Source organism: Macrobrachium rosenbergii, chromosome 13, assembly GCF_040412425.1.
Source record: "Macrobrachium rosenbergii isolate ZJJX-2024 chromosome 13, ASM4041242v1, whole genome shotgun sequence".
NCBI classification, from domain to species: domain Eukaryota; kingdom Metazoa; phylum Arthropoda; class Malacostraca; order Decapoda; family Palaemonidae; genus Macrobrachium; species Macrobrachium rosenbergii.
In genome coordinates, this window is record NC_089753.1 from 35,046,413 (window position 1) to 35,074,251 (window position 27,839).

At 38.3% G+C, this 27,839-nt stretch overlaps 1 protein-coding gene across 3 annotated transcripts in view; it reads right to left on the reverse strand.

Annotated features, from left to right (window-relative positions):
- LOC136845170 (GTP-binding protein Di-Ras2) overlaps nt 1-27,839 on the reverse strand; it is a 199,093-nt gene that overhangs the window by 72,021 nt on the left and 99,233 nt on the right. The window contains exons 1-2 of one of the 3 annotated variants that reach the window (XM_067115135.1): nt 19,559-19,654; nt 13,373-13,407 (exon numbers count right to left, since the gene is read on the reverse strand). The exons of the other annotated variants lie outside the window; for them this stretch is intronic. The gene's annotated coding sequence lies outside the window, so the exon portion shown is untranslated. Of the gene's footprint in view, nt 1-13,372; nt 13,408-19,558; nt 19,655-27,839 lie in introns of those variants that run through there. 3 annotated transcript variants of the gene reach the window in all.

Consider the following 27,839-nt stretch of genomic DNA (forward strand, 5'->3'; position numbering starts at 1 on the left):
CTGCAAGCAAATCGCTGTTGCCGCCGCCGCTGTCGCTACTTGTGCTGTTGCATGCAGCGACATTCGACGGCGCTGTCATCATATGACTGTCGCTAAGGAAGAAGACTGAAAACGACGCTTTCGTCCACCGCCATATTGTCCCCGTACGCTTTTCGTTCCTTCTTTAATTTTCTGTGTTTTTCAGTTTTCTGTAAAAGAAAACTACTGAGGCTAGAGGGCTGCAAATTGGTATGTTGATCATCCACCCTCCAATCATCAAACATGCCAAATTGCAGCCCTCTAGCCTCAGTAGTTTTTATTTTATTTAGGGTTAAATTTAGCCATAATCGTGCGTTTGACAACGATATAGGACAGACCACCACCGGGCCGTGGCTGAAAGCTTCATGGGCCGCGGCTCATACAACATTATACCGAGACCACCGAAGGATAGATCTATTTTCGTCGGCCTTGATTACACGCTGCACAGAAAACTCCACTGCGCCGAAGAAACTTCGGAGCATTTCTTTACTTGTTTTTCTTTTCATCAACGCATGAATGGCTGTTGCGTAAATATTGACACAGAGTTCATGAGATGAGGTGAGGTAGGAGGAGAGGGAAGGGGAGGAGGAGAGGAGAGGGGAGAGGGGGAGGGGTTGCGTGAATGGAGGAGGTTATTTGGAGAAGAGTGGGCGGGGGAGCAAGACTGAAGACGGGAGTCGGAGGTTCTTTAGAATTTTTAAATTTCATTTTTGTTTAATTATTTATGTATTTATGTAGATAATTATTTCCAGGCCGATTTATTTATCAAAATATTCATAATAATTTTTCATTTAGTTACTGACTTACAAATCATTTATTATTATGTATACACACACTTATAAACAATACATATATATACATACATGCAAGTAATATACATGTGCATAGACATTTATATAACATATAAATGTATATACAGTATATACACATGTATATCATTTGTATGTATATGTATGTGTATTGTTTATAAGTGTATATACATAATAATAAATAATTTATAGATGTATTATATATATATATATATATATATATATATATATATATATATATATATATATATATATATATATATATATATATATATACATATACGTGTGTGTGTGTGTGAAAGAATAATGATAAAAAATTAGGATAAGTTTGAACAACACGAAAAAAAATTACAAATCAGACATAAAATCTGCAAAATATTCCCCAAAACTCGTCTGAAAACACGTTCCCTTCCAAAAATATTGAAACAATTAATTCAAAAGGACTGCATGACAAACTCCTTGATGAAAAAAAAATAGAGAGAAAAAAACAAACACTTCGTGACAGAAAAATACAGAAAACTTCACAAATCATCTGTTTTTAATTAAAGTGAATTCTCCTTTGGCCATTTTCGCGGGGCACGAAACTCAAGCGCAAGAAGAAGAAGAAGAAGAAGAAGAAGAAGAAGAAGAAGAAGCAGAAAAAGGAGAAGAGGAGGAGGAAGAAGAAAAAGGAGAAAAAGAGGAAGAAGAAGAAAGAGAAGAGGAAGAAGAAGAAGAAGAAGAAGAAGCAGAAGAAGAAGAAGAAGAAGAAGAAGAAAAAGAAGAAGAAAAAGGAGAAAAAGAGGAAGAAGAAGAAGGAGGAGAAGAAGAAGAAAAGGAAGACGAAGAAGAAAAAGAAGCAGAAGAAGAAAAAGGAGAAGAAGAAGAAGAAGAAGAAGAAGAAGCAGAAGAAGAAGAATAAGAAACGCCTCCTAAATGACCCGGAGGAAGAATTAGGATACAACGGAAGAGGAGAAAGAGGAAGAAGAAGAAGAAGAATGGAAACAAGGCGCGAAGGTGAAGGTAAAGGAGGAGGAAAGATTTGTTGAAGAGATAAAAAAATAATAGAGAATGAAGCGGATGAGAAAGGCAGGGGAGGAGGAGGAAGAGGGAAAGGAAAATAGGGACAGAGAAGAGAGAGGGGAATGAGGAGGAGAAGAAAGAGACAGAATATAAGAAGTTGAGAGACAGAAGGAGGAAGAAGAGAGAAAAAGGGATAAAGAGAAAATTAAGGAATGAGAAAGTAAGAAAGGAAGGGAGAGAAGAGTTGAAAAAAAAGAAGGAAGAGCGACAAGAAGGACAGAGTGACATAAGAACAAAAGAGGAGGAGGAGGAGGAGGAGGAGGAGGAGGAGGAGGAGGAGGAGGAGGAGGAGGAGGAGGAGGAGGAGGAGGAGGAGGAGGAGGAGGAGGTAAAAAAGAAAAAAAATGAGGAAGAGAGACTTGATAAATGTTGATAAAAGTAAAGAAACTACTGTAATGCTAAATACAGGAAGGACAGGAATGAATCAAAGTTGCTGAGAGAGAGAGAGAGAGAGAGAGAGAGAGAGAGAGAGAGAGAGAGAGAGAGAGAGAGAGAGAGAGAGAGAGAGACGATATCATGAATTATTCACTACGCTAACCTTTATATTCCTGCATAACAACTGACTGCACCCGACGCCAGCAGAACATTCCAATCAATATTTACAGTATATAATCTCCTTTCTTATCAGTAGAACATTCTAAATCAGATACCAATAACTTTGTTATTTGTAGAAAGAGAACATTGCAGTCGGTTAGAAATAACATTCTCATCGGATACGCCTTTTCTAATCTGTTACCAATAACATTCTAGACACCTGTCAATCATTCTAACCAGTATCATTCTAGACACCTGTCAATCATTCTAACCAAGTATCTATGGATTATCCTCATCAGGCACCCAAAGACCATACTAAACAGGTATCAAACGAACATCCTAATCACGTACCAACTGGTCGTTCTAATCAGACGCCTACAGAATATACCAATCAGGTGCCAGCTGTACGTATTGAAAAAATATATTAATGAAAAATAACCCAGTCAGGTACCAAGGGGGCATTCTAATGAAGGAACAAAAGCAACTGAAGTACCTTTACAAACAGCAAACAAACAAACAAACGTCACAAACGACACAGCAGCTGTCAGAAAGAGTTAAACTGTCTTCTCCTTTTTTTCCCGAAATTCTTCAGCATCACTCCATAAAGTAATCACGCAATCATTACCTCGTTAATGAGGTCATTAAGAGCCTGTTAATTGAGCTGCACTTCTTGTCATACAGGAATGTTTAATTGTTAATGGAATTCTGTAATTGGTTCCTGGCCCGACCAACCAATTTTTTTTTTTTGATAAACCCGAAGTTATTGAGACTGTACGCGTAAATGAACCCGCCCGGAATTTAAAACACACACACACATATATGTATAATATATATAATAATAATAATAATAGTGTAAAGGAATATATTCCTTTAGACTATTATTATTATTATTATTATTATTATTATTATTATTATAATTATTATTATTATTATTATTATGAATAAAACTTAACAAGTCACCGTCTTGCATTATAAGCTTCCACGTAGTAGACCGTAAAAAGGCTGAAAAAGTTAACATAGGGAAGCGAATCTAAACTGGATGCTAATTAAATTACAACAAACCAAGACATACACAACCTACACACACACACACACAAACAACAGAACTCATATAAGATAAATGCGATAACGCCTGACGCCTCAAAGAAGTGTAACAACCTCTCTCAAATGATCTGCATGTACTTGCCCTCATCTTCATTATTTTGACACCTTTCATAATACTTCAGATTCTAACGGGGCGTATAAGATGTCTATACATGAAAATCAGCTGCTCTTGATTTTAAAAGAATTCTCTCTGGAAGTTTTCCACCTGGGAAGATTAAGACCAACAAAACAGGTAAACCACATACAGTAATTGACTATCCTCCCTTGGGTCACAAACTAGAGAGGGGGCACACAACCTGGTTTTCAAATGATATCCTGGAGGTCCTTAGCTATTCAAGAAAATTGGTTTACCTTATTCCTTAGTTAGTTCAGGAAAATTGGTTTGCCTCAATCCTTAGTTAGTTCAGGAAAATTGGTTTACCTCATTTCTTAGTTCAGGAAAATCGGTTTACCTCATTCCTTAGTTCAAGAAAATTGGTTTACCTCATTCCTTAGTTAGTTCAAGTTAATTGGTTTACCTCATTCCTTAGTTAGTTCAAGAAAATTGGTTTACCTCTTAAAGTTCACTCGTGTTAAGCGCCAGAAAATACTCTAAATGACTGAATGTGCAATAAAGCAGTCAAATTTCAAACAAATGATTACAGCCTCCACAATGTCCTTCAACGCTTGGACAGGTTTTAGAGTGTACATAACCATTTTACCTAAGAGTCCTCTAAACGAGGTTAAGGCTCGATGGTTCGATAACTGAAGAGGTTACTGAAGGGGGGGGGGGCATAAAAACACCTGGTTAGAAGGTCATCAACTTCAAGAAAAAAGTAATAGAAAACATTAAGCAAACATTTACCAAATGAAATTTATGAGAACATGAACACTCACCCATCGAGTCCTTCGTAAGAGTTCAAGATATTTTTTGTAAAACTAATGAAAATACATTATTTCAATACACAGTCACCTGGAAAATTTATGAAACAAAATGCAAACATACAATTTAACTGCCACCGACTAGGATTAAAGCTGGCAGAATTAAGAGACATAAAAAACTAATTTATTCCAAGATAAGATATAAGCCACGCCCACCAGATGTGATGCCAAATGGTCGATGCTTTTGTGAGGGCCTTCATAAGTTATTGAGAGTTTTTACTTTAGAAACATTTGGCAATTAAAGCAGTTTGTGGGCATGACTTGTGCTCTAATTACTTCAGTTATTCACTAAGTTTTATCATATTCTGCTTGCATTTTATTTTCCTTACAATTATGTTCTTGAAACTTTAACCTTAAATATACAAATCACAGGAGATTTATGCTTTCTAAATCTAATCTGTATTTGAAATGCAATGAACAGATGACTAAGTGGTATGTGCAAAGTTGGAAAGCTTCTCATTTTACCTAAAATATCTATGAAACTGGTGTTGGTATCACTGAAGGGAATGCAGTCCTATGGCCATGCAAGTAAGGGTTCTGTACATTTGTAATCTGCTACACGCTTCGTCCATGCGTTCGCTGGAACTACTGGCTTCTTTTCTAAGTGTTTATAACTAATTGTTCTTCTAGATATCTTGAGTTTTCAGACAGGTCGGGCACTTTTCGAAAATCCTACAAATATGTGCACTTTCTCACTAGTTGCTTGCAGTTCTTGGCTTTCACTTTTCTAACTGGGAGCACTTTTTCTATTTCATCAGTGTTTCAACTGGTGACTGCAGTCATTTATGTACAGGTGCACTTTCAAGGCTTTCTAGTGACTCACTCTTCTAGATCTTCAACTAGTCTACCAACGTTCTCAAAGCGTGTCTTTAACACTTACCCATTTTTGTTAGAGACCCCTGAGTCAACAGAGGGGTTTGAATTTCTCCCTTTGCCATTCATTTTGACAAAAATACCCTTCCTTTCTTTGATTTAAAAATGGAAAATATCAGTTGAGCCTGGAACCACGACGACTCAGAATTCGTCCAGTGCTTTCAGACTGTGTTGAGGAGTGTCTTCTACCAGGGCAGTGTGGTAACCTTGGTAAGAACTTAGCACTAGCGGGAAATTGACGCAGCCTGGTTAGATGCAACTACATGTACAGTACAGGTACCGACATGACTTTCCTTTGCCCAATTCAAAATTTCTGAACAGGACTGAAGGACACTGAAAATTCAGCCCTCCAGCTTTGGTAATTCTTCGCTTCTGCTTGAAAAACATGAGTTTACAGGCTGACCCATTTTTTTATTTTTGGAAATTCTATTCTTCTTGTCTTGAACCTTGTTAATTTTTCATCTTTCTCGTTTTTTCACTTTAATTTCAATAAATTTCTAAAATAATGGATATTTCCTGAAATCAGTATTTTAAAAAGTTCATTTCAAAGAGCTGAAAAAACTAATAAAATCTCATTCTGACCTAAATGATCAGAAGCTGGGCGATCATTAAAATGTTAACATGCATACATTTCACTCTCTCTGATACAGATGTGTTCTTTCCCTTTAGTTCCCTCTCTCTACCATCCTTTAAACAAACAAACAAACAAACAAACGAACGAACAAACTCTCGTCATTCCTCCTTGAGGGTAATTGAAAGGTAATTACGGCTTATGGCGGGCCCCTCGGCCTCACCCAATAGCTACCCCTCGCTCTTTCGACGTGTGCTCAAATGAGGTTTTCCGTTCCGGTCATGCTCTCTCTCTCTCTCTCTCACACACACACTTGCCCACTTCGTCGCAGTCACTCAGGCCTCGTTCTGATGCACCATCTTCAGCTTCATGGGTTCATATATCTGTGTTTTGCAGTTTCGTTCTCACTTTATCAAAAGATTAACTGATAAAAATAGAAGTAACTTTTTATAAAGATTTAACTTCTGTGTATAACCGTTCTATATACTGTGCCAAATTAAAGAGTTGGGAGTCGACGTTATGATAGTTCAGGGGCATTTCACAAACTCTGGATAATCTTGGCTAAATCATGGAGTACGTGGTTAATCCAGAGATGATTTGGTTAACTCACGAGGTTCTATTGTTAATTCAGGCAGTGCTTGGTTACATCAGAGAAGACTGGGCTAAACCAGCCACCCTTGGCTAACTCAGGGAACACTGTCAGCGCATGGGGTACTTAGTTAAACCATGAGGTACTATTTAAACAAACATGTGCCTGCTCAAATCAGTGAGCACTTCGTAAGCTCACAAAGCAGTAGGCTAACTCAAGAGGGCAATGACTCGGGGAGAACCTAGTCACATCAGGAGACATCCGGGGTGACCAAGTGAGAGAGAGGGGGGGCTTGTGGGGAAAAAAGGTTACCTCAGGACCACTTGGCGGGAAAACAGTCAGAGGAGAGCCCAAGGCCGCGTCACAGTTCCGGTTTCTCTCGCCCAAGATCAATGTCTTTTGTTTCGCTTTTTCCAGGTTTCTCCCCACTGGGATCCTCGTGAAGATATGCTTTTTTTTTTTTTTTCCTCTTGCTTATGACCTTTTCTTCCAGTTTCTGGGGCCTTCTGGACTCCTTTTGGTAATATTTATGACTTCCACAGCCAAAACCATTTTTCCTCTTTTTTAGTTTTCTGTAAAAGAAAGCTACTGAGGTGGCTATTTGTCTGTCCGTCCGCACTTTTTCTCTCCGCCCTCAGATCTTAAAAACTACCGAGGCTAGAGGGCTGCAAATTGGTATGTCGATCATCCACCCTCCAATCATCAAACTTACCAAATTGCAGCTCCCTAGCCTCAGTAGTTTTTATTTTATTTAAGGTTAAAGTTAGCCATGCTCGTGTGTCTGGCACCGGTATAGGTGCCAACAACACAGGCCACCACCGGGCCGTGGCTGAGATTTTCATGGGCCGCGGCTGAGTTTTACGGGCCGTGGCTGAGAGTTTCATACAGCATTATACGCAGCACAGAAAACTCGTTTGCTCCGAAGAAACTTCGACGCATATTTTACTTGCTTGTTATAGATGATTCTCACTTACTTTTCTCTGTAATTTTTATTTATATCTAATTTTTCTCTGTAGTTTTTATTTATATATAACGTTTCCATAACTTGCACAGTTTTTTCATGTGCTTATATATATATATATATATATATATATATATATATATATATATATATATATATATATATATATACACAGCAAAAAGCTGTGCAAGTTATGCACACGCAGAGCAGTAGATGAGAGAATACAATATATAGCTAAATAAAAAACAATTACAGAAATAAACTAGAGTAGGAGCGAGAATTATCCGTTGCAAAAATGATCTAAACATGGAAAAAAAACGAGAAAAAAATGTTCCCGGCAGCAGAAGTCATAAATATTACAAAAAGGGGGTCAGAAGGGTGGGGGGGGGGAGGTCGTAAGCAAGACAAAAGTATCCTTTACGTGAATCCCAGCATGATGGTGGGTTGACTAAACCTAAAAGCTAAATACCTTCACTCGTACAACTTTATATTTACCAATACCAAAAAAATAACGCCGAGGTAAAATATAACATTACTCATTAGAAAACCAAGTTGATTTTACAAAAACTATACTTTCTGTTGTGATCAATGTTCATGGTTCACTATCTGTATCACTGAACGATTCATTTCAAATACACACTTTTAACCGTTCTGAGATGAGAGAAAGCCAGAATGAAACTCTTTAGCTTTTCCGGACACGAAAATCATAGCTGCTTGTCACACTGTCCGCGATTCACCCATTAAAATTCACGTCAAAGATCCAGGCTGTTTGACGCCAGACAGCACACACAAATTTTGAAATGCATAGAAACATTTCCTTTCACAATATTTCTTTTAATGATCTGAACGGACGTAAGTTAATTAACCTTAGTATTAACTGTTTATAGTACATGGTTCACAATTCACGTTCACTGGAACAATCACCAAGTCCAACCTAGACGCATTAAGCCTAGCTCCGGTCACTTATTACACCGGTTACGTAAGACCTTTTCTTTGGTACACAAACTTAACATGCTCTTTGTTATTAGACTTCTACTGAAATGCGTTGCTTATCATCAAATCAACAACACTCGAAATATAAGAACTAATGAGGAACACCCTACACGCACATAGGCCTAGCTCCGTCTGTGACAGTACCAGTGACACTATTCAACCTTCTCCTTAACTCAAAGGCCCTCCAGAAATCTTTCACCTGCGTTGCCTCTAGACACGATAATCAATTACCTTTCGATTCATTTACCCGCGCTACTGATTGACAGCAGAGACAAGATGGTGGTTCGGCTACGTGGAAAGATTTTCCCCGCTCATGTGATAAGTAATTTCGCTAATTACGCCAGGAGAAGCCGAGTTCTTCCAAAGACTCGGTACGTGACGTCATTACTTGTGCGATAAGAGAAGCGCCCTCTTCACCTGGTTCGCCTGTCACTCCTCCCACACTTTTGGAGTCTCTCTCTCTCTCTCTCTCTCTCTCTCTCTCTCTCTCTCTCTCTCTCTGAACTCTTCTTCCTTGGCCTTCTTTTTATATCATCACCATCACTAAACGCGATCAATATTGTTTTGGTCTTTCGCAACCCCAGTCTATTTTTATATTCTTTCACTTCGTTCTTTGAAATTACATAAACCTGAAGTGAAATAAAAGCGAAAACACCCTAAGTGTTCTTGGAGCTGAGGAGAGAGAGAGAGAGAGAGAGAGAGAGAGAGAGAGAGAGAGAGAGAGAGAGAGAGAGAGAGAGAGAGAGGGAGGATGTTAAGACGTACGTGGTAGGGCATAGGGACGGTGAGAGGGGAGGGGGGATATGACTGCTATTCATAGCCATCTTGAAAAGAACGTTTTTACATAACTCGAGTTGCAAAAGACGTCGTTTTTATGCTTTTTTTACGGACCCTGGAGGTAAAGAGAAGAAAATTCTATTCAATCTTCCCTTTTATCTCGACCTTTCCGTCTGTGAAATTTGTGAATGGAAAGCAAATCTAATGGGATTATTCTGCGGCAGGCACGTTGATTACGCTCAATACAGGGCCATTCTCGCGGTTTTAAGCATTCGAAATTGGACCGGAAATTACATGGCGGGTTCAGGCAAACTAGAGGACAGGGCGTTTAAGATGTCGGAAGAGGTCCGTCCTTTGACGTCACATCGCCCCTCTGCACTGCAGGAAGACAGCCAATATTGACCTCACAATGGCTCTGCAATGGAGATTGTGACTGTGACATTTACTGCAATACCATCAATCTACTTAAGCTCGCTAAAGGGCCGGTTCTCTTTAAGCTTTTAAGACAAGTTGAAGCCCCCTGGTAAGACGTTACCTGAGGTCACCTGCTTTAGTCTGGAAGTAAACAAACCCCTCTGACGAAGCCTTGTAAATAGGATAAATGAAAGGAACGCAAAAGATGAGGTGAACGAAGAAAGAGAGAACAAAGAGGGCATGGTGGATAGGATGAAAGAAAGGAATAAATAATGCATAGTGAGATGGTTCACTAAAACAGGGACTAGTACTAATAGCATCCACAGAGCATTGTCATCACGGTGCTCAATAGGCCGATAGGGATTAAAACAAACATCGCTGTTATTGGGATGATCAAGACAGTGTGAATTAGGAACCACAAAAAGAACAATGCAAATGAGGTTTTCCGTCTGCCACGATAAGAAATGCTGTAATTAAGAGGAACGAACGAAGAGTTACTTGTTCGTACGAGACAAATTGAGCAGGGCGTATCGTAATTAGAACAAACAAACGGTGCATTTCGAAAAGGCTACACAAATGGGTGTCACGATTAGAGCAAATGTGATTAGAGTGAAGAGAGTGAACAAAGGTGCCCCTATTAAGAGAATTAAGCTCACAGTCCTAACTACGGAATATAACAGGACACTATTAATATGGGAGACATGCAGAGCAGAGCAGGACATAGCAAACACCTAACAATACGAATGGAAAAGAGCAATCTGAGGGTCGTGATTCGAGCGAATGAAAACAAAACTGTACGAAGAAATTGAAAGCGCAGCCTCATATGTATGTGTAACTAAATGGAAACTGCTGTCAAGAAGGTCTGAGCTAGTCACAGTGATCAAGACGAACAAATGGAACCCGCCGATTCGCATGAACAAACGCACCATCTACTGGGGACGCACAAACCACATCTGAGGTAGCAGGACAAACAAACGGAGAACGCCGATTTGGATAAACAAACACAGTGATTAGGACGAACAAGCGAAACGTCTACTTGGGACAAACACGACACTCTATCATCTACAAACGATGCGGAGGGAACTCGTAGTTATGGCAGGCAAACAAGAGTGTTTCGACTTCGGTGCAACTTTAGACTAATGGAGTTTTTTTACTTAGAAGATTCTTACAGGCAGCCACAGAACACCATAGGGGGACTAAGACAAAAAGTAATTTCACTGGGAAAATAAGTAAACAAGTAAACAATGCGCCGAAAGTTCTTCAGCGCAATCGAGTATTCTGTACAGCGTATAATCAAGGCCACCGAAAATAGATCTATCTTTCGGCGGTCTCGGTATAATGCTGTATGAACCGCGGCCCACGAAACTTTGACCACGGGCCGGTGGTGGCCTATCATATATCGTTGCCAGAAGCACGATCATGGGTAACTTTAATCTTAAATAAAATAAAAACTACTGAGGTTAGAGGGCTGCAATTTGGTATTTTTCAAGATTGGCGGGTGGATGATCAACATACCAATTTGCAGCCCTCTAGCCTCAGTAGTTTTTACGACCTGAGGGCGGACAGCAAAAGTGCGGACAGAAAAAAGTGCGGACGGACAGACAAAGCCGGCACAATAGTTTTCTGTTCAGAAAACTAATAAAACCTGGGTTTTCATTTTTATCGTCGTTAAATTTCTAGTTATTAAGCTGACATTTCATAGAATTCCCTCCAGTGGGAATATTTAAATATCGGCGTTCTTTTATATGCTACCAATACAAATATATTTTTATCTTCATATGATTTCTGGGGGCACCAATGTGTTTCACTAATTAATGACAACATTTCTAAATGTAGAGAGAGAGAGAGAGAGAGAGAGAGAGAGAGAGAGAGAGAGAGAGAGAGAGATTGACGTGCAACAAACACATCCACAACCATTCATCTGAAGATGAAGTATAATAATAGGCCCAGCTTTATTCTCTGCCGTTCCAGTCTTAATAATGTCAAGTTTGTCATTATTATTATATATATTCAGGGAGTAGGCCTTCTTTGATGCTTGTTTTGTTGGAATTAACGGCAGTTTTTAACGAATTAATCTTATACAGGGTTTTTTTCCATTTTCCTGACATTTCGTTTTTCTAGCTCAGGTAGGTTGTTGAGTAGAATTCCAGTATTCATATTTGTCTAAATTGGGATATTTGTCAAAGATTGTTTTATGAAAACAAGATATAAGCAAAGTATAATATTTTCATAAAACAATCTTTGACAAATATCCCAATTTAGACAAATGTGAATGCTGGAATTCTACTCAGCAACCTAGCTGAACCAGAAAAACGAATTGTCAGGAGAATTGAAAAAACCCTGTACAAGATTAATTCGTTGAAAACTGCCATTATTATATATTATTATTATCATTATTATTATTTCAGTAAATGAAACCTTTTCGCATGGAACAAGCACACCAAACGGGCCAGTGACTTGAAATTCAAGCTTCCAAAGAATGTTGGTTTCAACCTTCCACAGCAGACACCACACTGCAGCAGTAACTGATCAAGATACAACGATTTTATCACCGCCCTGGGGGAGGCGCGAACTCGCGACATCTGAGAGGTATGCCACAACGCTAGCCACCATACCAGCCGACCAGTAAAATACACACTCTTTTACAATCACATGCACACAGCCTACACACTTTTGCACACATACACACCGACTTATGTTACCACTATGACTCCATCAAGTGTTACTATTCGTGGTGTGCGCCCAACTTACGTGATCAAACGAGCCTCTCCTCCACCTCTCTTACGCTAGATCATTTTTATGACTTGAGTCAACTGATGTAGCAATCAAATTATTATATATATATATATATATATATATATATATATATATATATATATATATATATATATATATATATATATATATATATATATATATATATATATATATATATATATATATTATATATATATATATATTATATGTACATAATATATATATACAATATATATACATATATATACTATATATATATATATATATATATATATTATATATATACCCTCATTTAAAAAATACGTGATTACAAGTTTATTCTCAATGACGTAAGAAGTCTCTTTATATGCAGACACATAAAAAAATATATATCACAGAAAACAGAATATGTAAGGCAGGCACACATCTGGATAAACTAATTAACTCTTCCATACAGCTAAAGCAGTGGTTCTTAACCTGGGGTACCTGTACCCACAAGGGGTACGAAACCTTAAACCTGGGGGTACGAGACATGATGGCTAGTGCAATGGTACTGTATATTTATCATGTGTCTGTATTGTATTATACTGGATGGGGGTACGAGAACACTTTATGTCTGTATTGTATTATATTGGATGGGGGTACGAGAACACTTTATGTCTGTATTGTATTATACTGGATGGGGGTACGAGAACACTTTATGTCTGTATTGTATTATATTGGATGGGGGTACGAGAACACTTTCTGAGATACCAAGGGGTACGGGCACTGAAAAAGGTCAAGAACCACTGACCTAAGGTATTTTTCATAATCATCATCAAGAGTTACCTTTGAATATCAAACACAACATTCACTATGATTGGTTATGGAAATAATCTTGCAACCGCTCAAATAAAACAATGCATTCAGCCATTCTCCAGATTTACAATGAACAAAACAAGCAACCATACAGTGAAGTAGACGTAGAAATAAATAATGACAAATAACGAGGGAAAATAATTCTCTCTTACCATTAACAGTCTGAAAGGAGCCTCACTGCCCGTACCTGCAGAAATATAAAAATGATATTAATATCTGATGACTTCATAAAATTTATATCTAAAAATACTGCGTACAGTAGATTCGTTTTAATGTTTCACTTAGATACGGTTCTTGAGTTCCTGTGTCAAGGTATAATTCGCTCTTCACGAATTCGAAAGCGAATTAGGATAAAGGGCTGAAATTTTGCAGGGTAGCAGAGAATGGTCGCTTAGGTTTGGGAAAAAAAAAAAAAAAAAAAAAAAAGGGCCGAAGTTTTTTCGGCGCAATCGAGTTTTCTGAACAGCGTATAATGCTGTATCAAACTCTCAGCCACGGCCCGTGAAACTCTCAGCCGCGGCCCATCAAACTATCACCCACGGCCCGGTGATGGCCTGTGTTGTTGGCACCTATGGCGGTGCCACATGCACGATCATGGTTAACTTTAACTTTAAATAATAAAAAAAACTACTGAGGCTGGAGGGCTGCAATTTGATATTGATGATTGGAGGGTGTTGATCAACATACCAATTTGCAGCCCTCTAGCCTCAGTAGTTTTTAAGATCTGAGGACGGACGGACAGACAACTAGCCATCTCATCAATTTTCTTTTACAAAAAACTAAAATTGGAATTTTACTTTTAACAATTACAATAATGTGAAAGGACGTGAGGAACCTGCAGTTTCCCTTACAGAAAAGATGTCACAATTACCCAAAATCCTACGAATGATCTTGACCGTCGTGATTATGCATTCAATATTCTTGATCTTTTCTTCAAGCCAAGACTTTCTCGCTACAACTACATAATCTATCCCGTCCTTGACCTTCGGATCACTTTCGTTTCTTTTACTTCGTCCACCATTTCCTGCTCAAGTCCTCACTCCTTCCCTGTGTGAGTTTATTTTCATTTTCTTATTCAGTCGCTTTATAGCAATGTAAGGGTTGATGAGGCAAGATTATCTGCTCTCTTCTTCGTCGTTAGTGGCATTCCTCTGGGTTCTATTCTTTACCCTGCTCATTTTAAAAGAAAGCGAATAAACGATATTATCGCGATCTCAGATAAATCTTTGTTAAAAGGTACTGAGAAAGTTTGTTTATATATATATATATATATATATATATATATATATATATATATATATATATATATATATATATATATATATATATATATATATATATATATATACATACCCATAACCATACTTAAAAGAAGAGAAAACACAAAGAAGAACTGATGAAGTAACATGAGATTAATGGCAGCTTTAGTCTGGGATAGGTAATGGTGGTATTATTATTATTATTATTATTATTATTATTATTATTATTATTATTATTATTATTCCGATGAACCCTATTCATACGGAACGAACCCTCATACTGAGAGAAAATTACACTTGAAAATATGGAAAATAAAAAAAAAAGACTAAAGAAAAACCCAGTGGAAATATAAAGACATACCTTAGATTATTTTAAAAAATGCTAAAAAAACGATGACCTTACAGAGTACACTATTTGAAGATTAACAGAATTAAAAATATTAAACGATTTTTTTTAACCAAAGGTAAAGATAAATTATAATAAAGATAAATCATATCTGTCCAGACAAATATTTTCCAACGCTTGACTCAAGAATTGAGGGGAAGGGAGGGTAGGGGATACACCTACCCTCCTCCTGCAAACATGTTTGTCCGCCCCGGGTCGGGGGCGGGATTGGTAGGGGATAGGGAGGGTAATGGAGACAGCAGCGCCAAGTTCCAGCGCACGTAGCGCGCACCAACTAGCTCGTACCCAACATTGTTTAATAGATCTATAGTCTAACATTCATTAATCTCTTTCTCTTGTGATCTCTCAATACAAAACCAACGAAACAAAACGCCTTCAATAATCCCTGAACCCAACAAGCTCGTTAACACTTCGTTGACAAAAGGCTAATCCCCTCAGACGTCAGCGGCCAATCGACAAATAGGGGAGCGATGACGTCATTCAATAGGTGTTATGCTGCTTTACTCTCATGTGGACTTAAAACGTGAAAACAGTCTGTATTTCCCTGTAAAGCAATGCATAAATCAATTAACGTCCAGTTCAGGCGATTAGGTAACACAGTAGTAGAGCGGTGTAACCAGTTCTATACAATATAACAATCAGCCGTGCAGTTACGTAAGGCATTGCAACAAAGTTTCTAGATTGTTATTATGCCACTGATTTACAAGAGCCAATATGTTCACAATCGTCATCACTGGATCACGTGTCACGTTAGAGCAGTGATTCCAAAACTGGGTGCCGTGGCACCCTGGGGTGCCACAGGCAGTGCCTAGGGGTGCCGCAAGATTGTCATGAATTTTGTCTTGGCTACATCACCTCAATGAACATTTGTAAAAAAAAAAAAAGATTGCAGAAGTCTTCATATAATTATTATCAGTGTGTCTACTCTAATTACGTTTATCTAATTCCTCTGATATGCTCTTTGTTTGTACAGTATATTTCTGCAGGTACGGAGTGCTGATTTTGGTTTGAGTATGGACAACAATGTTACTCATTAAATAAGAAGTTAATTCATGCGATATGGTGGGATGGTGAAGAAGGGTTGCCACGGTAATGATTACATTAGTTAGGGTGCCATCATTAAAAAAATTTTAGAACCACTGCGTTAGAGCAATGCCAACAAGATCTCAATTATAACACTGATTTAAACAAAGCGACATCAACCAATCACAACCAAAAGTGGTCCAACCTCACTACTATTTTTGGTAAAAGGCATTGTTGGAACGTTTCGTGAATTCAGGCAAGGCTGGCATGTCAATAAATAATTAACTAAATGAAAATGCCTCCTTTAAAAAATGAATTGTGTAACCATTCACGTTGCTACAAAGGCTTCCTAAATCGGAAACAGCAGCAGCCAATCACCTGCACGGAAACGTGACCAGCTGCCACAGCAATTGGAAAATCATAAAAACCACTAAAAAAAAATTATACAGTAATCAATAATTACTCAATCATTACGAGGTATTTTTTTCATAAACTAATGCACGACAACCTAAACAATGACTGACAATTAATATTAACAATGAATGACAATTAATATTAACAATGACTGACAATTAATATTAACGACTGACTGACAATTAATATTAATGTTCATTGTTCGCTAAATTTACATTTGGCCCTACGCCATCTGAATCTACTGAGAGTCGGTAATATCACGTGCTAGCCTCCCACCCAACCAAAAATGAAAGGGGTCCTCCCGCCGCAAAAATGGGGGTAAGACTTAACCCAATTTCATCACCTTTACTTAAAGGTGTTGGTGTTCTAAGTAAACTTTAGTCTCAAGAGGTGTAGTATAATTCCAGTATTGCCATATTGACATTTTTTCTCACATTTTATTACTTTTTATCTAAATACTGCCAGATTCCAAATCCCTAATAATAGGTGCCGCAAGCTTGAAAAGGTTTGTCACTAACTTTATATTACGTTTAATAAAAAGAACGAAATTATAATGAAATTCAAACATAAACAAGTAAAAATGCGCCAAAGTTTCTTCGGCGCAATCGACTTTTCTGTACAGCGTATAATCAAGGCCACCGAAAACAGATCTATCTTTCGATGTTCTTGGTATAATGCTGTATGTGCCGCGGCCCATGAAACTTTAACCACGGTCCGGTGGTGGCCTGTCATATCGTTGCCAGAATCACGATTATGGGTAACTTTAACCTTAAATCAAACAAAAACTACTGAGTCTAGAGGGCTGCAATTTGGTATGCTTGATGATTGGGGGGTGGATGATCAACTTACCAATTTTCAGCCCTCTAGCCTCAGTAGTTTTCAAGATCTGAGGGCGGACAGATAAAGTGCGGACAGAAAAAAATGCGGACGGGCAGACAAAGCCATCTCAATAAGTTTTCTTTTACGGGAAACTAAAAAGACGAATTTACAATTGAATTAGTACAAAGTCTGAATTCTCTCAAAAACAGCAAAACACGTCCACTCAAAACAAGAATTAACGATGTTATTTTGACCTTGAACAAAACTTAACCGCGCCATCCTGTTTTGACCAGTTGAAGACGTCAGCAGCAGAAGGGCTTCTCACCACCGGCACAATTAAAAACAAACAAACAAACAAACAAACAAACGTATTGCATCAAATTTAGATATATATACTTCATACATGAATGGAACACGTTGTTATCAAAGAGACTCTCCAGGGTCAATCATCAGCTGATCTGACGACCTCTACCTAACAGATTTATTCTTTTGGAACGTAAGCCACACGAAGGCTGTTCCAGTGTGGGCAGGTTAAGGTCTCAGTGGTAAGTATTAGGCCAATTAACAAGAAGCAATATAATTATTAGCGGTTCTTTCTTTTGGTGTTGCCTCAACCTTTTGACAGGATGCGAAATTTATCTTAAAATTGGACGTGTTTACTGCTGTTCAGGTGTGGCCAGGTAAGGGACCATCGCCATATCTTTGTGAGAGAGAGAGAGAGAGAGAGAGAGAGAGAGAGAGAGAGAGAGAGAGAGAGAGAGAGAGAGAGATTAAGAAATTATTACTGGTTTTTAACTTTTAATCACAACTAAATGCGTAAGTTTACTTCAAACAAACATGTTGACTGTAGATGCACCCACATCTTAGTGTAAATCATATCTCAGAGAGAGAGAGAGAGAGAGAGAGAGAGAGAGAGAGAGAGAGAGAGAGAGAGAGACCTTAATAAATGATTACTGGTTTTTAACCTCTAATCACAACTAAATACGCAAGTTTACTTCAAGCAAACATGTTGATTTTAGGGGAGTGGGCAAATAGGTGGTCAATCCCACATCTTAATGTAAATCAAGGTCTTGACAAAAAAAACCTGGTCTTCATGACCTTCACTGCATGCAACAGATTACAGACACAAGACTTATTTTTTATGGTCTGAGTCGTGCGTCATGCGAGCTACGGTATGACAGACAGATTGCATCAGGTCAAAGTTGTGGATATGTATCAGCGTAAACATACACCTGCGCAAAGAAAAATATACGCATTCAGAATATTTGTTTATACGTGCAAACAAGCGCACGTATATATATATATATATATATATATATATATATATATATATATATATATATATATATATATATATATATATATATTAAATATATATAATATATATGTACATATATGTAACTTGATGACGGATATTGCCAAGACTAAGTAAAACATATACAAGATTTTGATGTTAATGTTACTTTCATTAAGAACTTGGCTCAAATGGCGAAGTCTTTCAATGAATATTGGGTACGTTGTTTCCATGTCGTAAGTTCTGTTCTGCATCTCATCCCAAAATGGAATATTACTCTAATATTCAGGCTGCTTCGTCTCTACCCCCTTTCTCGGTAGGGCTGAATCAATGACCCTGGCCTGACCTGACTTCTCTTGGCAGATAGTGTTTCAGTCAGAGCTATGGCCTATCCTAAAATGATGCAAAATATCTACCGGTACGGAAAGCTAAGAACCACTCTGCCCCAAAATGGAAAACTGCAGTAACTGCAAAATTTTCGAAACTGCGACATGCTATCTATTGAGATCGTGAAACACAAAATACACAAGTTACTGCAGTATCAGAACGATTCTTCAATGCTTTCCACGGGTGTTTAGGGGGTCCCATTTGCAGTATCTGCAAAATCAGCAGTACGACAAGGGAGTACTGCAGTATCTACCATTTTTCTCATTTTGCATTTCCGCAGATACTGCAAACTGTTGGACTTAGAACGAACTCTTAACTGTCAATTATGTTATCTGCCTGAGATAACTTAGTCACAGCGGTTTTACTTACACACATAATATTCTTAAAAGGTCTAAACTGTTCGCTCGCTGACTGGAGAACTGTAAACTTTACCAAGAGAGAAAAACAGTTCCCGTTATCTGTCTAGCCTGCCAGAAAACATCATCAGTCTGAACAGTTACTTTATATACAGAACGAACTTCACCCACCATAGGAACTGTAATCGGTTCACCGCAAGAAAAATATATCTGCCGGTATTCGTAGATGGCTACTGAACTGCTTCATCCCTGGACTAATGAACTGTCACCTCCTAACTATTTATAACAGACTCGAATACCACAAACTGTGAACAGTTCATCAAAATATCTACACCGAACTGTTTCCTGATATTGGTTTAACCTTCAGAAAATATACTAACCAGTTTCTCCCCAGCCGCAAGAAGCGTTCAGATTGAACTGTTCACTAAAGAGGAGACCAGTTCACCGTCAGCTACACTTAAATGAGAACGGAAGCCTGAATGATACATCCGGATACGATAAAAACAAATCGCATAATCACACCAGCTGCGCCAAGGCAGTTCTTAAGGAGAGTTACATAACGCTGGCCGTAACAGCGGCGTTGGCGCTCTCGGTAACGACGATGATAAGAACATCCGTAACACAAAAAAAAAAAATTGAATTTATTATCATTTGTTCGCCTTTCTGATATTTTAATGTCGCATCACTCAGAATGTCTTTCCATGTTTTCGAAACATTTTAAGGATAACGACGCTTCTAAGCTTATATTTCCCACACATACACACACATGTATACATGTATATACAGTATATAAAATATATGTACATATATATATACAGTATATATATATATATATATATATATATATATATATATATATATATATATATATATATATATATATATATATATATATATGTATACACACACAAGTGCATATATATATACATACATCATATATATATATATATATATATATATATATATATATATATATATATATATATATATATATATATATAATATACATACACACACACACATACACATATATGACACGCGCGTCTAGTTGCCGACTGGAAATGAGAAAAATGCGAAAGTGCACGAAGCGTAGCAGCGTAAATTGTCCTTCCGGATTTTGTAAAGCCTCTTACGCATGTAATACCCGACGTATTACAGCGATCAAACAGAATGCGTCCGCCCATTCACAAAAAAAAATATTACTGAAGGTTATTTTGGACCCAATAATCGATTGCAAATAGAGGTAAAAAGTCAGTGCGACGAGAGAGAGAGAGAGAGAGAGAGAGAGAGAGAGAGAGAGATTATTAAATATAATTAATCGTTATCGGGAAAAAATTTCATTCCGGAAAAATCATAATTAATCAGAGTAAATAAATTACGTTTATTGAGGGAAAGATATTATTAGCAAGTTTATTAATTACTGTTTTGAAAAAGTTCAATCGATTAAAGGAAAACTATTAGCGTACTTCGAATGCAACGGACTGATCCAGCAATCAGTTGGTACGTATGTGTGTTACAGAGAGAGAGAGAGAGAGAGAGAGAGAGAGAGAGAGAGAGAGAGAGCAAACCTTGTCCTTTTCAGATTTTTTCTTCAACCTTACTTCCGGTGCTTCAAAAATCGCAGCAAAAATAAAAGTTGCCTTAAAGCGTATGTGTTAGAGAGAGAGAGAGAGAGAGAGAGAGAGAGAGAGAGAGAGAGAGAGAGAGAGCAAACCTCGACCTTTTCATATTTTTTTTTTCTTAAACCTTACTTCCGGTGCTTCAATAATCGCAGCAAATAAAAGTTGCCTTAAAGCGTATGCGTTAGAGAGAGAGAGAGAGAGAGAGAGAGAGAGAGAGAGAGAGAGAGAGAGAGAGAGAGAGCAAACCTCGACCTTTTCACATTATTTTTTCTTAAACCTTTCTTCCTGTCCTTCAACGTTCGCAGCAAATAATCAAAGTTTGTCATAAACCGGTGGCTTTATTTTGTAGTAAATATAAGATACTTGAACCACGAGGCACATTCCTTTCAATAGAGTCTTGAATTTCGCAACGACTAAATTATGCAATCTCCCGTGGAACGAACAAAAAGCCACAACTTACAGCAAACTAATCCTTATTCCCCCCTTTTCATACTTCCACTAAATACTTCTTCAAAACCTCTCATAAGAGGTACAGGAACAAGACAAGAATCGATGGCCTCGTATTTCACATCTTCGGAACGTGAACGGGACACGTCTCTGAACCCGAGCAGCAGACTGGGCAAGAGCGGCTGCGATCGGGCCTGTCGAAATCCTAATTGGACCTGTCACAACCCTAATGAGAACTGCCAAAGAACGACCTGCACTTATCAATAAAAGGGCTGCCTGGGAGCCCGTCGGGGATTCATTGGAGTGTGGGAGGAGAGAAAAAGACCCATCCCTCCCCGAATTTGGAAGACCTCCTCCTCCCCCTCCCCCTCCAAGAGCAACCGGGTAACGTGACCGGCGTTATTAGAAGAAAGAGTGATCGTTCCTTATGGCGGTCCCGAGGTGCGCGACCATAATGATGTACAGTAGCCGGACACAAATAACGTGGCTGAACTTGTTAGACAAATGCCTTAGTCTTAACAGTGGTTCTCAATCATCTTTTAGCGATGGCACCCTAACTCCCTAACTAATGTAATCATTACGGTGGCACCCATTCTTCACCATCCCCCCACCATATCGCATGAATTAACTTCTTATTTGATGAATAAAATTATTATCGATACTCAAACCAAAATCAGCACATCGCTCAGGCAGAAATAAACTGTACAAACAAACAGCATATCAGAAGAATTAGATAAACATAATTAGAGTAGACACACTGATAGAAATTATATGAAGACTTCTGCAAAGTTTTTTTTTTTTTTTTTACAAATGTTCACTGAGGTGATCTAGCCAAGACAAAATTCATGACAATCTTGCGGCACCCCTAGGCACTCTCTGTGGCAGCCCAGGGGGCCATGGCACCCAGTTTGAGAATCACTGACTGGCTAGCCTATGCAGATAACGTAGGAAACTCATCTGACCTTGCTAGTTTACCTGACTAAACTTGTTGGATTGAATGAATGAATGATTAAAAGTTATTGACGCCGTAAACCTTTATGAAGGAAGGTAATTTTTAGTAAACACTTTCAGAAATCAAATGGATGAATATTTAGCTAACGTAGCAAATCGGACAGAACTTCGTCTTACGACTTACGGCAAAAAAGGGTCTCACCTCTAAAGAGAATTAGTTACAGAGTATTCTGATCAATTGTCTTTCAGAGTTAACTGGTGTAGCTGAAAGCCGGTGAGCGAATGTGTTTAGGCAATTCAATATTGTCACAACACCCCCGTAGGGGAGGTAGTGCCGTCAGTACACCTCACGGGGTGCACTGTAGGCATTACTTAAGGTTCTTTGCAGCGTTCCTTCGGCCCCTAGCAGCAACCCCTTTCATTCCTTTTACTTACTCCATTCTTATTATCTCTCTTCCATCTTGCTATCCAACCTGTCCTAACAATTATTTCAAAGCGCAACAGAGAGGTTTTCCTCCTGTTACACCTTTCAAACTTACCTACTCTCACTTTCCTTTCCAGCGCTGAATGACCTCATAGGTCCCAGAGCTTGGCCTTTGGCCTAGACTCTATATTCCATTCCATTCCATTCCAGTATTGTCACAAAGTAAGATGGAGTTTGTTAAAACCTCCCTGGTTTGATCGACCAAACTTGATTTAAGTGACGCGGCCGTTTATCACACCAACAAAACTACATTTGATTTGTACAAATTTTATGATTATCATTGCCACAATGTAAAATGGTACTTATCATACAGATTTAGAACAAGTACAAAATGCGCCAAAGCTTTTTCAGCGCAATGGAGTTTTCTGTGCACCGTATAATCAAGGCCACCGAAAATAGATCTATCTTTAGGTGGTCTCGGTATGATGCTGTATCAGCCGCCCATGAAACATTTACCACGGCCCGGTAGTGGCCTGTCCTATATCGTTGCCAGAAGCACGATCATGGCTAACTTTAACCTCAAAACAAAATAAAACTACTGAGGCTAGAGGGCTGCAACTTGGTATGTTCGATGAATGGAGGGTGGATGATCAACATACCAATTTGCAGTCCGCTAGCCTCTGTAATTTTTAAGATCTGAGGGCGGACAGACAAAAAGTGCGGATGGACAGACAAAGCCATCCCAATAGCTTTCTTTTACAGAAAACTAAAAGGTGCGTATAATGCAGAATTAGAAAAACCCATCACATCATTGTGCAGACTCGCAAAATCTGACTAGACATGTAATAATAATAATAAAAGCTGAATTGCAACAACCCGTGAGCTTTGCTTTAAGAGATCACGTATATTAAAAAAAAAAATGGCCGATTTACAGCTGCGGGAACTGGGAAAAACGCGAACGCCTCTGGAAACAGATGTGTCAAAATTTAAACTACACTCGTGAGAGCAGATGACGTGGAACGTCCAAACCCCGCCTGAACTTTCTACATAAAAGAGAAAGCGCCTGCCAACTGTTTAGTTTAATGTCAAAGAGAAAGAGACAGGAGTGTAAACAGGCAATGTCCGAAAATATATTTTTTTAAACAAAAGATGCTGAAACTACAATAGAGTCGGTTTGATCACGACCTTTAAATTTGCATGACAGTATTGTCTCTATTTAGGAAGCCACATCTAAATTTAGCTTTCTTTCTTAATTGTATGCTTCTCCAGTCTTACTTTACCAAGCGTAGCATCCTTAACAATGAAGACAGACTCGGACAGAATAGAACAGAATGTAGAATTTAGGCCAAAGGCCAAGAGCTGGGGCTTATGCGGTCATTCAGCGCTGGAACGGAAATTTACAGAAAAAAGGTTTGAAAGGTGTAACAGGAGGAAAACTTTGCAGCCGCACAATAAAAACAATTGTTAGGAGAGGGTGGAAAGTCAGATGGAAGAAAGAGAATGTGAATGGAGGTATAGTAAAAGGAATGAAAGGAGTTGAAGCTAGGGCCCGAAAGGACGCTGCAAAGAACCGTAATTAAGTAATGCCTACAGTGCACCCCGTGAATCGCGCTGACGGCACTACCCCCTACGGGAAAGTTCTTTAATGACAGCGAAACAATTGCCTGAAGGTTGTTATGCAAACCCTTTGATTAAGTCATTCTTACTGAATCGGAAGCAATGGAATGACGATGAGGCTTTGATGCAAAACAAAAGCATAAAACATTCATTAGAACCCTGTTCTGATCAGCGATGTACCAGAAGAGTGTCAAACAAATGGCTTTTTTTTGTTCTTCCCATTTTATTTGTCTCCTTATGAACAGGACACACGACACACGATTCTTCTGCTTTAAAATATGACATTTCTTGTCGCTGAGTCAAACTAGAGCAGATGTACCACCTGACAAAGCATTACGTGAACAGAGGAATTCCTTAGAGAAAAATCCACAAGGCTTGTTTCTAGGACAAGAGCAGATGTACCACCTGACAAGCATTATGTGAACAGAGGAATTCCTTAGAGAAAAATCCACAAGGCTTGTTTCTAGGACAAGAGCAGATGTACCACCTGACAAGCATTATGTGAACAGAGGAATTCCTTAGAGAAAAATCCACAAGGCTTGTTTCTAGGACAAGAGCAGATGTACCACCTGACAAGCATTATGTGAACAGAGGAATTCCTTAGAGAAAAATCCACAAGGCTTGTTTCTAGGACAAGAGATCTTTTATTTTTCTAGTTCAAGCTAGAATACCTTCACTGCCTCACTAACCACCAGTGTGAACTGAAGAATGCCTTGGACGCAAATGGTTACTGAGGAACGAACTGAAAAATAATATATAAGATATTTTACAGGGCGGAAAAAATGGAAACATCCTCAAAGAACTTTCACCTTTGGCAAAAAAAAAAAAAGTGAAAAAGTGAATACATGAACAAAAGGTCTTTTGGGTAATGAAAATCACTTCCGATAAGCTTCCTATTTTGTCATATATGACCTAGGAGGATTCAATTCAACGAGGACGGGGAAAGAAAGAATGAATAACTAAACAACTAAACGGAGACTTGGGAATGAAAACAAAATTTCCTCATGACCTAGAAATCATAAAATGGTGACGAAGAATGTAAGAGAGAGAGAGAGAGAGAGAGAGAGAGAGAGAGAGAGAGAGAGAGAGAGAGAGAATGCGTAATAACTGAAGGTAGGAAAGGAAACAATAGGACGAACGAAAGAACCGGGAAATATGAAATGAAAAGACGGAAAACGAAATGGCATAAGAAAGGAAGAATGGAAAAATCTCGGGATAAAGAAAAGGCCGCAAGGATAATAAAACAACTCAACACAGAAAGAAGGGGAGAAATGTAAGGATAATACCAGAGAAAGAAAGAAAACCACAGCTAGACGAGAGAAAATGCAGAATGAAAGAAGAATGGTGAAGAAAATGGCAGCGGAAATAAATATAAAAGACTGGGAAAATGAACGTTATCCGAAATAGCAAAATAGAGACCAAGGCATAAGGGCGATAAAATGAAAATAAAAGGGATAACGAAACAAATCCAAGGCATTAAGAAAACTGAACATATACAGAACAATAAAATACGAGCAATAAAAGCTGGCAAAATAGAGCAAGGCAAACACTGAAAAGCAACGAACAAAGAATTGCAAAAAAAAAAAAAATACATAAAGAATGCCGTAAGAATGAAAACATGGGAAAGGAAAGAGGTAAAAGGGTAGTAAAAGACATAAATACAACCAAAAAGAATAAAAGGCTGATGGAAGGCTATAAGAGGGGAATAAGCGAAGAGAGGAGCATGGTGATAAATATAAGAGACAAAAACCATCAAAATTGTGTTAAGCAAACAACAACAGAAGGGCAACAAGAATAAGAAATAAAAGGTAAAAAAATGTAAGCGAGGCAGCGCGATATGTATGTAAAAGAGGAAACAGGGATAAACAAGTTATACGGCCCAATAACCTGAATTACTTCGCATCCCAAGGACGGACGGGGCAGAGTGGGTCAAGAGTCGGGCGAGTGTGTGGAGCTCTCAGAAGGAAGGTTGGCCCATTTGTTAGAGTAAGGAAAACACAGGCGTGATTCTGAACTGGAGAAAGAGAAGGGTTAACGGCAAATCGTTTCATTGGAGGAGGAGGAGGAGGGAAACTGAGTATAGCTTCACACGAAAAGAGGGGAAACTAAGGATAATCTCACAGGGGAAGAAGGGAAACTAAGGATAGTTTCATAGGAAAAAGAGGGGAAACCAAGGATACTTTCATAAGAAGAGACGACAAATTAAGGATAGTTTCATAGAAAAAGAGGGGAAACCAATGATAGTTTCATAGGAAACGAGGGGAAACTAAGGGTAGTTCCATAAGAAACGAGGGGAACTAAGGATAGTTTCATAGAACAGATGGGAAACAGTATTTCATAGAACAGAGGGGAAACTGAGTATAGTTTCATCAGAAACGAGGGGAAACGGAAAACAGTTTCAAATGAAAGAGAGGAAACTGAGGGTACTTTCACATACACAGAGAGGACACTGAGGAATGTTCTGTACACAGGTAGGGGAAACCTGAGGAAAGTTTCATAGAAAGAGAGGGTAACTGAAGATTATTCTAAATGAAGGCAAAAGAAATTTAGGAACGTTCCATAGAAAGAGAGGAGAAGCTGAGGACTGCTTCGCACGAAAAGAGAAAACTGACGAATGTTTCATTAGAGGTGGTAACATGAGGAATGTTACATAGGAAAAGAGGGGTAACTGAAGTTCATTTCATAGGAAGTGAAGTGAAGAAGTGAAACTGAGGAGTGTTTCTTAGGAAGCTAGGGAAGAACAAAAGGAAATTTACACAAGAAACCTGAGGGAATCGGCAAAAGTTTCATGGTGAGGTGATGTGAAATTAAAGAGTGTTTCAATGAAGGAAGAGAGGGAACAAAAGGGAGTTTTGCCAGAGGAGTTTGTAGAGAGTTCAAGAAATGTTAAAAAAATTATCAATACCAAAATTACATTACTTATTATGTGAACTGTACACACTCAAGCTCTTACTTATTATGTCAACTGTACGCATTCATGCCCTTACTTATTATGTCAACTGTACGCACTCATGCTCTCCCGATCCCGGAAATAAAAATGGCTAGGAGCACGTTTTCATTTTTAAATACGACAATGATGCAATCTTTTTTTGTTTTTTGAAGTAGTATAACAGGCTCTCTTTAATTTACGAGTATCAATGTGAACTTTTTCCTTGGAAAAGTAATGATAACAATAATTTTACCAGTACTCATGTCGAGTGGAGTGACAGTGTAGGAACAAATTGTAGTAAAATAGCACAAAAAGGGACGGGGATGATGTATAAGAATCTCAAAAAAAAAGGACATTAAAATGAAGGATGGAAGGATAAAATAATAAGTGAGAGAGAGAGAGAGAGAGAGAGAGAGAGAGAGAGAGAGAGAGAGAGAGAGAGAGAGAGAGAGAGAATTTTGCAAAAAAAAATTATCGTTGGAAAAGAGACACAAAGGGGAATATAGTACAAAACAGCTGAAATATGGCACACAATAAGGGACATTGGAACAAAAATGTAAAGGGCATTGGAAAAGAGAACAGGAAACAGGAAGGGACACAAGGAAAAAGTAGGTAATATAAAATGAAAACACTAGAAAAAATGATTGTACGCAAAACTGAATGGAAATAGT